This window comes from Artibeus jamaicensis, unplaced genomic scaffold (assembly GCF_021234435.1).
Source record: "Artibeus jamaicensis isolate MK-2021 breed Jamaican fruit bat unplaced genomic scaffold, CSHL_Jam_final scaffold_916, whole genome shotgun sequence".
Classification (NCBI taxonomy): Eukaryota; Metazoa; Chordata; class Mammalia; order Chiroptera; family Phyllostomidae; genus Artibeus; species Artibeus jamaicensis.
Window position 1 is genome coordinate 22129755 of NW_026522059.1, and position 16520 is coordinate 22146274.

The 16520-nt window shown below is 37.6% G+C and overlaps 1 protein-coding gene and 1 pseudogene across 2 annotated transcripts in view; both read left to right on the forward strand.

The window, feature by feature from the left end:
- Nucleotides 1-16520, forward strand: part of ANGPT1 (angiopoietin 1) — a 246579-nt gene that overhangs the window by 213285 nt on the left and 16774 nt on the right. The gene's annotated exons all lie outside the window — the stretch shown is intronic.
- On the forward strand, nucleotides 10678-15651 carry LOC128626717 (THUMP domain-containing protein 1-like; annotated as a pseudogene).

Sequence of the window (16520 nt, forward strand, 5' to 3'; positions counted from 1 at the left end):
AATGCATGAATAAGTGGATAACATATAGATGTTCATCTCTCTCCTTCCCCTGCTTCCTGCCCTACCTCCCTCTCCCTGCCCCTCTTTCTCTAAAATCAATCAATCAATAAAAATTAAAAAATTCTAGCCTCTGTAGAAAGGCACACTCTTAGTGAATGTATTTCATTAGATAAAATGATTTTGTGTGTTAATTTTTTCAGATCTTGATTACGGTTTTTTTCCCTAAAGTTCAATCATTTATATCTTTATACTGTTAACTTGATTAGTAAGTTCTTTATTACATATAATATAATGAGACACTAACTTAAAGATAACCTCTCCTTTAAACAAATAGAAAAATGTGTATTTTTATTAGTAAAATCTGAATGCTGTTTAACCATTGTAACGAACATCTTATATTACAATTATAATCTTACTATAACATTTATAACACAAAATTTTGAAGTATGTTTCATGTATAGCTGTGTGTGAAAGCCTTGCTCTGGAAGAGATTCCACATGGAGAGATTAATAGAATGTTTGAGACAAAATTGCAAAAAAAAGAAAGCCTTGGAAATAATTTTGCCACTAAATATTTTCTTGTACAAAGTTTATTTGGGCCAAGATCTTTATTGGGAAGTTTGATTCAGTGAGTAAAGCATTATATTATTAATCAAGAGACACGAACTCTAGACTGGATCTGTAGACACTTTTCTGAATGGTCTTGGAAAAGTTACTTCACTTTTCCAAGTCTCAAGTTTTCAGAGGTAAAATGAGAAGGTAAGGATAAAGTTTTCCCAATTTTTTCCAATTCCAAAATCCCTTTCTTAAAAAGTATTATTCAAGTACTCCCATGTTGTGTATGTATTTTAAGGACAAAACAGATTAGGGCAGATTGAAAAGAATTCTCTTGAGCCTCACATGTAAATTTAAACCGTGCATTTTTATAGCTATTGCAAAACTTGTTTCACTCTTTTTAGTGAAATGTTTTTTATTTGTCTAATCCTCTGGGTTACATGGGCCCGGCTGGACTCAGTAGCAGATGTGTTGAAATGCTAAGAGGAAAAGTTCTTTTTTTCCAGCATTCTTGGACTAATCAAGGTAGAAAAAAATATATAGGGAATCTCCTGGCAGTCTCTACACTCTTGAATTATTGGCTCAGATATAAAACTCAATATTTTAAGCAGTTTTATTTGTATTTTCAAATTATTTCTTCAACTTGGGAGGTATATTATTTTTTAGACTGTAATTTTTATTGTGGTTACTTCCTAAAACAAAGAAGGAATTGTTTTAGTCAACAACATTATATTTTATACTCCTTGACTGAGATATGTTCAAAAGGAAAAAGGCATGGTCATACAAAGTCACTTTGTACTTTTTTCAGGTCTTCTCAGGGTCAGAAAAATCTCTTGACTTTAATGCAGATTAATGTCAGTCTCTAGAGTCTTGTATTTTTCCAAGCTGACAAAAACAAATGCCCCTGTGTGGTTAGGTCTGAGGATTCCCAGAGGATTCTGCTCCAGAATGATTAACGCTGGGTGGGACCCGAGCAAGTGCTCTCCTAGATACTGACAGGTTGGCCGAGGTTGCTAGAACCAGCTGGCCTCCAGGAAATAGTCTAGGGGGATGCCATGTGATCCCCTGTTCTGGGTCTTCCTAGTACCGGTCACCAATGGAAAGATGAAGGCTGTATCTTCAATGCATGAATTATTAATCATTTTTTGTTACATGCTATCCCGAAATAAAATGTCCACAAAGATTTCAGTATAGTCATGTATGTGTGTGTTTGTGCACGTGCATGCACACGTGTGGTGGATGGGGAAGGGTGGGGAGCAGTGCACAGGGAGACAAGTAATTACAATGTGCTGAACATAGTAAGCTTACTAATGAATATGCAGAATCTAACCAACTGGGAGGAGATAGGAGGACCTCCAAGGGGTGACCTAAGTTGACATAAAAATGACAAATTGGAATTAGCTGGAGAAATGGTTCAGAGTTGGAATTGGAGTTGGAAATAATCTATGTGAAGGCTTATAAGTGAGACCCAGCATGTCTTATTAAGAAAGTTATTTTTTATATCTTTCTGGGACTGATCAAGATAGAAACACACACACACACCTTAAGCATAGCCTTAAGCAGTACCTTAAGCATAAGTATAAGAAAGAAATGAAAAAGCATGATGATAAGAGCAAAGGAGAATCAGACAACTAGCCATAGTATAGTAGCTAGAACACTTTGGACTGGCAGCTAGTGATAGCCTCTGAAGACAGCAGGTCTAAAATGGTCTACTATCACATTGCAATCATTTTTTCTCAATGTTTTGATTACTCTGTTCATTAAATATGAGCAACAACAATGTACAAGACATTGTGTGTAAAACAAAACCCCACAGAACTGAACCTCCATCCTCTAGGAGTTTTAACTTCTTTGGCTGACTTGATTTTCTTTAACCTTTAAGTCTTACTTAACTCAGTCTGTAGAGCTCTGCTTTTTAGATGGGATAAGGAGCTCCCTCCATGTACTCTCCCTGGGCTCTGCACCTGTCTCTATCAAAGCCCTTACATGCCACACTGGGTTGTAATTGTCCCCTAGGAGGGCAGAACTCTCTCTGCCACATTTGGCACATGTCTGGAGAGGAAGCACTTTCTAATAAATATGTGAAAGACACATCAATAAAGGCATTTCAATAAACACAGCTGATTTTAATCTAGATGCCAGAAATTCAGAGACCAGGAAGACAGCGCTTCTGTCCCCAGATGTTTATGGTGTAGAATGGCAGCATATTATAGTTTCCATGTAAGATTTTTTTAATTGTTTTTCTTTTTTTTTTAAGATTTTATTTATTTATTTATCTTTAGAGGGGAAGGAGAGAGGGAGAGAAACATCAATGTATGGTTGACTTTCCTGTGTCCCCTGCTGGGAACTGGCCTGCAGGGAACTGGTCTGCAACCCAGGCATGTGCCCTGACTGGGAATTGAACCGCGATCCTCTGGTTCGCAGGCCCGCGCTCAATCCACTGAGCTACACCAGGGCCCCATGTAAGATTTTCAATGAAGCTCTCTGTCCTTTAATTTCTTGGGTCGTTGCTTGGATGAGACTCATTTTCCTGATGTATTCAACTGCTGCATCTTCAGTTTCATTTCATTTCCTTTTTTTTTTACTTGCACAAAATGTGCAAGAATTTTTATACTGTGTAGAAAGGAAGAAAGGGAGAGAGAAAAACATTGATGTGTGTGAGAAACATCTATTGGTTGCCTCTCATGTGCCTCCAACTGCAACTGGGGACCTGGCCCACAACTCAGGCCCAACTGGGAATCAAACCAGCAAACTTCAGTTCTCAGGCTGGTGCTCAGTCCACTGAGCCACACCAGCCAGGGCTTGTCCTGTTTTTTGATCAAGGAATTACCTTTTTAAAGATTTAATGGAGCAATGGATCTTCTCTTCAGAATAAATAAACAAACCCAGTATTTTGCTTATATTCATGTGTGATTCAGCTCCACACTCACAGTCCCTGGGTAAGAACCCTTATAAATAGGCTATCTTTGGGCACTAAAGACAAGTTGTCAGTCCACTGGGGTTTAGTTTGAATGGGGTACATTGGAAGAGAGTGAAGGGGCCAGGAAAGGCTTCACAGAGGAAATCCTTGGAGATTTGTGAAATATGAGTAAGAGTTCGTGAGGAATGTGTGCTTGTATGGAGGATGGTGGCAAAACAGGACGGCCTTTACATTCAGCCGGAAGGAACAATGTGAACAGAGACCAAGAAGGAGAAGGAGCCTGCCTCAGGAATAGCAAGTGTCTTGTTGTGCAGGGGTTCACTGTGCTGCAGAAAACAGCAGGCCATATTTTATGATAGGGAGTTTGGACTCTTATCTTATACCAGTCATGGAGAGAATAAGCACTCTGATGATTCTGGTCAACAGAAGAATCTGCTTATGCATGCTGGAGCCTCGTTTGTAGAACTTATACCAGCACGTTGTCCAAGTATAACAAGAGAAAGTATTTCCTCTTTGCAAAGAAACCTCAGACAATGTCTCTCAATGGTTTTCAAAATTCTACTCACCCTTTCCTCTCTCTCTTCTTCCCCTCAAGGATGCTGAAAAGACAGTTTCTTGCTGCTCTTTAAACAGAAATAAAAATGAGAACAAGTCTACCTCCCTTGAGCATGTTTATACTAAAAAAGTCACTAATTTCAGTCACAAGTTTTATGATGTCTTGACTTAATTTTTGGTAAAAAAGCAAACCCATAAACGCTCTGAGATGGCCATTGGCCTGGTCTTTTAGGCACCAGGGGAGGGTCCAGTCCACAAGCTGCTCGCTTGGAGCTAGCAGTCAGCCACACATGACGCCAAGGGAATTGAAACACATTTAAGAGACTGTAATTTTTACAGGGAACTTGGTGCCATGTAATTCATTTTGACACTAATTTTTTAATGTATTCTTAGAAAAGAAAAGGAATACTGAAAGAATTTTATTTTATTTAGAACTAAAGACAGATCACTAAATGGTATTTCTGGGAAATTGGTTTCATTGTCACAGATTTCATGAAAATAGGTTGGTTTAGTTTTGCTTTGTTTTTTAATTTACAGAATAAAGTGTACTCTCTCATCACTATGCAAAGGGACTCAGAGATAACAGTATGTGAGTTTTCTATTTTCTTTGGAGGAAGAATTTATCATGAGTTTTTAACATATGCAATCTTCATGTCACTGAGAAAAACTGAGAACTTTATTTTACTAGGGTTTTGAAATAGCAGTCATTGTTCTCAGTGTCAAGAATTTAAGAACTAGATGTTGATATATATTCATCAAAGCTCTACATTGTATTAATTTGTAAGTCAAGGGAGAGACATTAAAATATATACCTTCAAAACAGAAATAGATGAGCCCTGGCTGGTGTGACTCAGTCAGTTGGAGCACTCAGTTGGTTCAGCTATCATCCCATAGCTGAAGAGTTACAGGTTCGCTTCCAAGTCAGGGCACAGGCCTGGCTTGTGAGTTGGATACCCGCTCAGAGTGTCTGCAATCCCTGCTCCTGGCATGTATGGGAGGCATCCAATTGAAGTTTCTTTCTTAAGTTGATGTTTCTCTCTCTCCCTTCCTGACTCCTTTCCTCTCTCTCTCAAAACAATGAAAAAGTGTCCTCAGGTGAGGATGAAAAATAATAATAAAAAGACTTTAGTAGATGAAAAATTAGTATATAATATATGTATGTATAATAGAACTAATATATAAAATATTCATAATAGAATCAGAGAAAAAAATGAAACTGGGTTTTCTGAAGTTTTTCATTATTAGGGCTGATGTTTTCTGTAACTTGGGAAATTTACCTTTCCCAATAGCTGTGCAGATTTCCATGACCCTCAGTATCTCAAGCATTTTTTCACACTTGTGCAGCTATTGTGAAACATGAGCAAAAACATATAATATGTTTGCCTCAGGGCATCTGAAGCTTAAGAAGCAAATAAAATAATGTACACCTTCTTAGCGTAACAGTTAGGTCAATATAACCAAATTCTGGGGACTCCCCAAGAATCCAATTTCATCTGAGAACAAATGACACCAATTAAGAAGGATGGAATATAATAAAGAAAAAGCTTTCAGAAAATACAGGTGAGAGTTAGAGGTAGGTCATTAAGGGTGATCTTTCAGGGATTTTTTGCAGTATCAAATAGGGGTAAAGAAAAGAAAAAAACACATGATGGGTTCAGCCAATAAAGCCCCCCTATTATATGGCAAGAAAAACTGGATTCTCAACAGATTAGAAATCTAATTTATTGAAGAGTAAACACTTGAATTAAAGGATCATTAGTCAGGCATTTGAGTTTGAAATAAAGTAGACTTCAGTCTTGGTTATCAGTCAGCAAAGCAGCTCATCGGTTGCTCAAAGTAGACTTCAGTCTTGGTTATCAGTCAGCAAAGCAGCTCATCGGTTGCTCGTTCTTTGTACTTGGTGTTTGCTTGCTTATATAAAATGAAAAAATTTCCAAAGGAAATGAGGCCTTCTGGATTTGAGAAAATTGGTCCTTTTCATATTTAATTTCTCCAGTTTATTGCCTGCATGCATGGCTTAATTAGCTATGTCTATATCTCATTATTTTCATTACTCTCAGTATGCTTATATATATCTATCAATGTCACAGAAATTGACAGTGGTCTAATTTACACTGTCATTCATAAAACTAGTGTTTACTGAGCTATGACATATTTTATGGTTATTGGTTAGGGAAGTTTAGTTTCTTTGTCTATTTTTATTAATATTCATCAAGTATTTACATGTGACAGTCTTTTGAGGACTTCATATGTATTACCTTCTTTAATCTTCCCAATCAGGATTGTGACTTTACTATTATTAGAGCCATTTTACAGATGAGACAACTAAGGGTCAGGAAGGATGAGAGCTAGGTTTCAAACCCAGGCAATTAAACTCCAAACTCTGTTCTGTTATACTGTCTCTGAAGACACAAGTATACTCTTCAGAGCTGTTTTGTTTATTTGTTTATTTTGTGGGGAGTGGCAAGAGGAAGGGAAAAAAAAATGTTGGAGAATGTCTTTATTGTCACTTATTTCCTTCATTCACACTAATTTTGTACTAAACTACCTATATCTGCTGATCTTTATGCCTTTTTTTAGTTATTTATAAATTCCATATCTTTAACTCTTGATTAACCAAATTGTATATTAATAAGTCTTTTAATCTTCCTACTTACATCCTCTCTTTAAACATCTTTTGAGTTTTTCTTCTACTTACAGATTTATATTTATGAGTATAGATCTTTGACCTCCAACTATCTATTATAAGCATTTATTCACTCATTGTTACATAGGTGCACTGATTTTGATTCATATATTTTTCTATCATTTTCTCACATTCTCATTGCCAGGCTCTAGCAAATGTGTTAACAATTCCATTTACTTATGAACAATAGAGGACCAGCCTGTATCTGCATGGAACACACTGATGACACAGACTTTATAGAGCCTCCTCCGACAGAGGTCACAGTCCTAAACCTTAACGTTAGAAATAATGTTAAATCCTCTCTCCTCTTACAAAGAAGATAAAATCTTTTGAAACATTTTTAAAATGAATGCCCAGGTTCCAGATGGAATTATGCCATAGAAGGGACACAGGAATAGATATAGGTCTCTTTGTAAAACTCAGTGCTCTCATTTCTCATATGAACTCTCCAGTATTTATTTTAATGGGTTATTCCATGAGCTATTTCTTCCAACATCTGTCAGCAGGCACGGACTAATTCCATCCTCATTGGGCAGTCCCCTATATAATTTGAGGAGACCATTAAGTCATTGATATTTCAAATCAGATAAAAATGCTCATGGGACCTGAATTGTAAAACATTATTGAGAGTTAAAATGTTACCATGTATAAGCCATCTCTGGAGATTAATAAAACTTAAATCCCAAACAAGTTGAACTCTTAGTTCCTAACTGACCCAGTAAATATTTATTGAATGCCTGTTACATATATAGTATATGGAGTATACCTAATTATTTGTATACCTCCCATGTTGTCTTTATAACGCTAAACAAACACTAATGTTACTAAAGATCTACAGAAAGGCAAACAGTGTTTTCTCTAAATATAGATTGACAAGAGAAGTATTGTCTTTGTTTTTATCAGAAGATGCTACCTGTATTGTTTAAACTCATTTCAGAAAGACATACTGTGCTACCCTTCCTTGCGATGGTGCCCAGCCCTTTCAGAAGGGCAGGGGCAGGGCAGGGTGGGTGGTTAAAGCAGAGACAGCTGTGGAGCAGCAACCCAAAGACTGCTGTGTTGGGAATCTGGCAGATTGAGTCATTAATACCAGGCTCGGAAAGAGAACCATGGGAGTCGTTTTGCATTTTCTTCAAGTGATTGTGAGAAGGACAAACTAGTTCCATATGGGGGCAGGGAGAGAGCTCAGAGCCCAAATAAAATCTGCTCAGCTCGTCAGTATGTAAGACTTTAAAGTTCACATATTTGAGAGTCTGTCTACTATTTAAAAGAGCTGAGGCCAAACTTCAATTTGTCATACATACAACTCCCACTGCCTTGGATAATGAAAGGGACCCCTGCCCCCACTGAATACAGTGAAGGTGTAAAAATGTAAGAAGTATAGCAGGCTCTTAGGTAGACAAAATTAGTGAGAAACTGGATGCATGAGATTGGGCTGCCTATTTCAAAGAAAAGAAAATTATAGAATTATAGAATTACTTATACTTTGAAGTCTGTTCTTCCATAATATATCTACATTAATTAAGAAATATAATATAATTTTTGTTTATTTAAATGACTTTTTAATCTTAATTTCTGTGATTTTTTTGACCTCCCTTTACCCATTTCTCCCACTTCCCACTGCCTTCCACCTCTGGCAACCACCAATCTATTCTCTGTATCTGTGACCTTGATTTCCTTTTGTTTGAAGATTCCATGTAAAGGAAAGATTATATAGTGTTTGTCTTTCCCTGACTTATTTTACTAACCAAATACTTGCAAGGCCCATCCGTGTTGTTACAAATACATGATCCATTCTTTTTTATAGCTGAGTAATATTTAATTGTGTATATGTACCACATCTTTATCTACTCATAGATGGATACTTAGGTTGTCTCCATATGTTGGCTACTTTAACTAGTGCTGCAGTGAACACAGAGATGTAGAGAAAAGGGAAACCTCATGTACTGTTGTGGGGGATGATAAATTGATGTAGCCACTATGAAAACCAGTATGACGGTTTCTCAGAAATTTTTAAAAAGAACTACCATATGATCCAGGAATTTTACTTCTGGAGATTTGTCTGAGTTAAATTAAAACACGAACTCAAACAGATGCATATACCTCATGTTCATTGAATTTATATAAATGAGAGAAAAGGAGTAACTATATTTTCATCAAGGAAGACCAGAGATTCAAGACCAAGTTCATTGTGCAATTATCCATTTCATTTTCACTGAGTTGCTAACAAGAAAATCAAAATCCTGACATTCTTTACAGCCATTGATCAAATGGTATAACTTTTCTCCTTTATTAGGAAAAATGGGTTTAGAAAGATAAAACCATGATTTACTTTGTGGCTGCCTTTTTGGTCACACCTAACCATATTTGGGGGGGGGTTGTTGTTATTGTTATTTTGTTTTTGGTTATTGGCAACTCTATATTGCCGCCCCTAAATCAAATACTTTGTTCTGTAATAGCATTTGTTTTTTTATCTTCTGCCATATCATCTTTCATGGAAGCCACATCTACACTGGCTAAAGAGAAGAAATAAATGTCCAGGCTTCCAGTGGTGTTACTCCGGGGGAAGTATTCTCTGTAATAATTCACACTTCAAGGTCCCTTTCACTGTAGTCAGATGCAAAGCTAATTTTGGCCCTTCTATATATTGACTTTTCTTTTGTAAAGTGAAGGTCCATTTAAAACAACCATTAGGAAAACAGAGAAAGCTATGGATAGTTAAATACACGTAAGGACTTTAGCAATGAGCCAGAACCACTGTTAAAAAGAACCACCGAAATATTCCATTTGAGCTTCAAGTTAAATATTTCTTATCTAATTAAAAAACACTTGCCATTATTGAAAAGCTGGCCCCTAATTTACCTGTATCAAATAACCAGATATGGCCGGTGGCTTTGGGTCAATAACTGCTCTTCTATGCTAGTTAAATAGCTGCTTGGGAAGGTGAGCACCTTCAATTGCAGAGGACCTATCCTTCGCTGCACAGTTGCTCCCGGAATTCTTGTGGAATTCTACAGAAGCATAGTTGTCCTCATTTACAAGCTTCCTTTTTTTAAAAGATTTTATTCATTGATCTTTAGAGAAGGGAAGGAGAGAGGGAGAGAAACATCAGTGTGTGTGCCTCTCATGTGTCCCCCACTGGGAACTGGCCTGCAACCCAGGCATGTGCCCTGACTGGGAATCGAACCGTGATCCTTTGGTTCACAGGCCCACACTCAATTCACTGAGCTACGCCAGCCAGAGCTACAGGCTTCTTAAAATAATGTTAAAAAAACCCTGATTTTGTGAGACACCCTCTCTCTTTCCAAGTTTAATAGAATAACTGCTCAGAGGGGCACCTGTGCCTCAAAGAGCCCAAGCAGCCTCACTGTGGCGGGCTGCAGCTGCACACATCGGGCAGGTAGATGAGATTATGTACAGATCACAAGTTCTCCTCAGTCTTGTACAGTGAAACTTTGTTATTCTTCAAACTATGGGTCTCTTCTACTTTTAAATCAGAACAACCAAAACATAAATCAATGTTTACATTTGACTCTCTTAAGACTCTTCTCTGCTTCTGCTTCTTCTTTTAAGGATTTCTAGTCTGGGAAGGACCTTAAGGAAATATTCCTATTCCTTATTAGGCTTTTTTCTTTCTAAAATAATTTTATTTAAAAGACTTGTCATAACTAGGTTTTTATTTTGAATTGGTTCTCAGATATCAGTTGGCTATGCACACAATATGAATAAATTATTCAATAAAACATAAAAACTAATAGGAATTAAGGCATAGCCTTTCTTACATTATCATATTAGTATAATACATTGAACATATTTTTATATTCTAGTAACAAAAAACTGGAAAGAAGATCAAGAAGGATGTAGAAGTGTGTGTATGTGTTTAATTATTTGAGTAGGATAGCAAGGAAGTGGGATCTTGACTACTTAGCCAAATGAGACATAAAAGCTATGCCTCTGAACACATGGACCAGGTATATTTTGATTATTAGGGTTATTAGTATTTGAGTTAGCTTTTACTTGCTATCTTCACCCTATGAAAATTAATTACTTAGCACACCTATCATTCATTTATCCAGTGACCATTGAATTCCTCTGCTGGATTAGATATGGTTCTAGATCCTGCTGATTCAAAGATGAGTTAAGACACAGGTTATGCCCAAAGGAACTCACAGCTTATTATTGGAGAACATGAATGAAACCACAAATGCATGCACAATATGTGTTATCATAAAGTTATTTCTTTGATATTCTTTGAGGTTATAGTTGAAATCTTAAAGGACCAATGGAATCTCAAAGGAGCTATTCAAAGCATCTATTCCAAGCTGGAAAGAGTGTTCCAAGAAGAAGGGACAAAACATATAAACATAGAGAGAAATGAGAGTGTGTTGCCTTGAGGGAACAAGTGATCAGTAAGTCTGAAGGTGATGGATGTGTGCAGAAAGTAACAAGACATGGGAACTGTGTCAGGGGAGGGTGGGAAAAGGTAAAAGAAGGCAGAGGAAGGGTGGATCTTCAAAATCCTTGTAAACACTGGGGGATTTAGCCAGAGTAAAGGAATGGAAAAACACGTGTTTTTGAATGAGTCTCATGGAGCATGTATTTTAGAGGAAAGAAGAAAGAGCAGGGCTCAGGGCGTGCAGAACTGCTGTAAGAGTTCTGCAACAGTGCAGAGAAGAGCTGCCAGGACTAGAAGACTGACCTTCAAATCTGGCTTAAATGGAGCTGGAAAAATGTATCTTTTTTTTCCCAACACACCCTACCATAGATCATTGGTGAGGTCTGTAGAGGTGAAGGTTGGGTACAAAAAGATGTTCATTCTGGCCCTGACATATAAATATACTTGCATACTTATTTAGAGATACATAAAGACATCCTTAAACTTATAACAACTGATGATATTATATAATAGCTCCTAAATGATACTGGAGAAGAATGTGTCATGGGAAAATGCTCATAAAACTATGTATGAAAAGCATGCTATAAAGAAACATGTAAAGTATGATTTCATTTTCAATTGTATTTATACCTGAGGAGAAACTGTTTTGAAAGGTACCACGTGACATAAGTAATCACCTGTAGAGAGGTAAAGATGGGGTTGTGGGCACAAACTTTACACACATTGTTTGAAATTTTTATAAGAATATGTTCAGGTATTATATGTATACTTAACAATAAATAATATTTTCTGTTTAGACTAAATGTATATAAACCATAATATCAAGAGTAGACATATTTGGAAATGAGATTTCAGTTGATTTTTGTATTTCTCTACTTCCCAAATTTATAATAATGTATTCGTATTGCTATGGTAATACAAAGAAACCATTGTAAATTATAAGGCTTAGCCTATAACCTTACTGTGAAAGGATAAAAGTATAAACTGTACCCAGCACAGAGCCATCATTCACTTAATATCATTTGAACATTTGTGCTGAATTACCTGCAAAAGACATTGTAGAAAATCACTGTGTCCTTGAAAATCTATTCCTATATGTGAGCTTAGAGCTCCTGCAGGGAGAGTGTATTGACTTGCCTTCAGGAAGTGAAGGATTGGTGAAGGAAAGTCATCACCAGTCATAGAGAATCCAAGAATCGGACTCAGAATTGGCATTGCTCCTACAAGAAAGGACACCTGAGGGCTAAACTCACCCTCACCAAGTACCAGCGGAGCAGATGTCAGGTGAACGGTCACAGCTACTTAATTTAGGAATCATTCATCTTCCTCTGACTCTGATTCTGGGTTCATTGTATAACCAGTTTCTAACAAAAATTTGGCTTTCTATATGAAATTCTCTCTAAGGAGACCAGAGCTCTCGGCCCCCATGTGTTCTTATTTTGACTGTGAATGGAGACCTGAAAAAAGTCTCCCTTAGTTTTGTGCATGGACCTATCTCTGAGAGACTGAGAAAATGATCAAATATCAATATAAAACTTCAGATCTGATGTGGAAGGTGGTGAATTCACCCAGGGAACCTGCCCCAGGACTCCCAGTGGTAACCTGTCACCTTACTCTCCTTGGTGAAACCCACCTCCACTTAGGCTGCCCACCACCTAAGATGTGAATCGACACTTAAAAAATTCTACCGTTTTACATCACCAGTGACTTTGAGCCTGCCTCTTGAAATTCTAAAATACCAGCTTGCATGTGATAATTTAGCATTAGAAGCCTCCTTCAGCCTACTGTTAACTACAAGTTGTAGTAACCATTGAAATGAAGAAAACTTGACTAGGGTTTAATTATCATACATTTTTCTCTGGCTTAAAAAAATCTCTGCTGAAATTTTGTACAACGCTTTGGCACATATATGCAATTGTATTGTTATTTGATAAAAATAACATCAAGTCTCACAAAAATAATAAGGGACATACACATATAATACTTAGATTCAAACACAAATTAAATATATCTCCAAGTGGTAATCGGTCTTCATTATTTCTGTTCAATAATAATGTAAAGTTTCATTAAGAGCTGCCCTAAGTCCTAGTAGTGTCTCACTGAGACAGAGATATGAGTTACTCATTAGCTATACTGTGGATAGATGGGATTCAGAAATATGAATTTCTGTCCAGCACAGAAGTGATCACATACATGGATTTGTAGAGAGTATTGCTAGATGACATTGATAAGGTCAGAGGAGCAGAGTGGTAGGTAGAGTAGGTCGAGTTAGGTGGAGGGGTAAAGTCTCGACCAGTGAAGACCTCAGGTACCAAACTGACACTACTGGCAATGATACTACTTGGTTATTCTGGGCCCTAAGGAGCTACTGAGCAACCTGAGTGAGTCTGTATTTGTTCAAAATGCTGGCTGGATATGAAAGCAATGTGCAGTATCACTAGGAAATGAGCAGACATCAGACTGGGAACTATGTTAGGCAGCTGTTGTAATCTGTACAATAGGTTTTTTTTTTAATTCTAGACTAAGATTCTTCAAAATGTTCTCCTTGAACAGTCTGAGGAATCTGAGATGCTTATTAAAACAAAAATTTCTAGCCCTAGTGCAAAGGGTTATTTCACAAATGATTTGTTGTAAGTACAACTGTGGGAGAGCTCCTGGTCTAGGTTAATGTTGATTTTACATAAGAAATAAAGAGTAAGGTGAGGTTTCCTCATGAATGCCACATTCGAAGTTAAACTATTGGGATTTTTAATTTAATTTTAGGGGTACCACAAGATTCTCAGGACTTTTTTATCTGTTGTGTTTGCTGCTTTTATCTGAAGTGTTTAGAACAATTTCTGTAATACAGTATGTGCTCAACAAACATTTGTGTAGGGAATGAATGCATAATGATGCAGAGTTTGGATTTTAAAAGCAGTGCTAAATTTCAACTTAATTAACATCTCTAAGCCTTGCTATGCAAAATGGGAATATGCCTGTGTCACAGATTTAATATAAAAATTAAATTTAATAACAGCTGCAAAGCATTTATCAGAGTGGCACAGAGAAAGTCCTTAGTCAATGAGAATTGTTATTCCTATTGCTGTTAATAATAATGCTCAGCACATCATCAGTATTCAAAATTAATACAATGAGTAATATGCTATAGTGATCATCTAAAAGACATTCTTTTTGTGTAGAGAGTAATGCTTAAGTAATAAAGTAAACCCATTTTTTCTTTCATTGATCCTGCATTAGTAGAACTATGTAAGTTTGAAAATGCACCATGCAATCAACAGCAAGCACACAAGCCATGGAGTATTTGTGTAATTTTGGAGTTCTCCTTCCCTCCCTTCTTCACTTCCTATCTCTCCCCCTTTCTTCCTCCCTTCCTTTCTTTTTTCCTTTTGGTTTTGCAGAGATGGATCTTATAGCAGGTTGTTAGAAGGGTTGAGTTCAGAGAACAGAGAAAGGGTAACCAGCTCACACTAGTAGGAGTAGGGACTCCAGAGCTGTGTCCGACCCTGGCAGCTGGGACCTGGGCTACACGGCATTCTCCTCACCTGCAACAGGAACGAATGAGGGGCAAGTGCATGGAGGAAGTCAACGGCCTTCCCAAAAAATAAGGCGATGACTGGTATAGGCTGGGAAGTTTATAGACACAGATCATCAGCCCTTATAAGTGACGGAGAAGACGATGACATGGTGGCTGCCCTGAGGAACGAAGTTGATTACATTAAAGCCTCTACAAAGATGAAGCCAAGAAAATTCCAGTCATTGGAAACTGGAGCAAATAGCTTCATCTTCATTAGGATGCTTGGGACACAACCTGAGGAACTGATGCATTGTATTCTCCAGGATATGTGCAAAACCAAAAAGAAGACTCAGGTTATTTTTCAAATATTAACCATATCAGGCACATGCAAGGTTTATTAGAAGATATGAGAAACATCTTTTTCAAACCCTGACTTAAAGCTCCCAATAAAGGGCCATTTTACATTGTATACAAATCTCCAAATAACAGTCACATGAATAGAGAAGTTATCAAAGAATTGGCGGGAATAGTAGGAAGACCCAATCCCCCAAACAAAGTGAATCCTACCAATCCACAGTACACAGGGTGGTGGAAGCCACTAAAGCTGTCTGCTGCCTGAGTGTTGGGACAGATTACACACAGTTTAGAAAATATAACCTCCGGGAGGTGGTGAAGAGCCCTAAGAACCTGCCACAGCTTAGCCCAGGGTGGGCAGTGCAAGCAGGAAATGGGGAAGAAGCTGAACTGGAATCTGGTGAAGGATCAAGTCAAAATGACCGAGCAGAAGGGGGAAAATGACCAGCAGGTGGTACCAGAGAAGGGTGAGGGGCTGGGACAGACAAAACCCATATCTGAGAACAGGTCAGACAATGAGGGAGGAGCTGAACCTGAACTGGCCAGTCAAGTCATGAAGGATCTGAGTTAAATGAAAATGACCCCTCAGAGGAAAAAGAAATCAGTTGTGTTGGAGGGGGAGTTTCTCAACTGAGATTCTGTGAGATATTGATGGGATTCCATATACAATGATGACTGAAAATACAGTTTTTGAACTTTTTGTGCTGCATAATGCTGAATTTACAGGTGGGAACAGTGACTGAGCAGCCCTGTTAGAGTCTCGTCAGAGATCTTTTCTGGCCCACATGGCATTGTGCAGTGGGCCCCCGTACATTTGGTTGAGCTAGGAGAAGCGTGGATGATTAGTGACCACTATTACACAGGGGAGTGTGGTCGGAGCATGATATTGGCCCTTCCCTCCCGAGTACCTCCCCCAGCCTCTCCTGCATTGCCAACTGGCGTTTGGGAGCGAGGAAGCTCTAACGTACAGCGTGGGGCAAAACTAGGTTTACAGTTGTAAATATGCAAAACATGAAGTTTATTCTTGTATTATTATTTATTAATTACTGTGTTATTTTCCATAGGAACAGCTGTAAGTTTACTTCTACTCACCCTGTACGACCTGAGAGGGAAATTTTCATTCTAAGGATGAAACTTGTGTTGTCGTAACTCAGTTGTCCTCGACCCCTTTGTTGTAAACATTGCAAAAACGTGGGTCCTGCAGGTTAGAACTGAATTGTGTTTGTGGAGTTTTTGTACTTTTTTGTGATTTCTCACTTAGCTACTATGCCCATTTTCGTATTTATTAAGATTTGTTTCTTACAGTACCTGGCAGATATATTAATTAGCTTGATTATGGCAATTATTTCACAAAAGTATCAAGTTGTACTCTTTACATATATACAAATTTTTGTCAATTATATCCCAATAAAGGTGAAAAATAAAAAGTAATATGTAAGAATAAAAAAAAAGATTTGTTTCTTACAAACAAATCTGATGGCCCTGTGCTGCATGCAGTGTTTGAAGGTGAGGTGTGAGACAGAAGACCATGCTGGGCACAG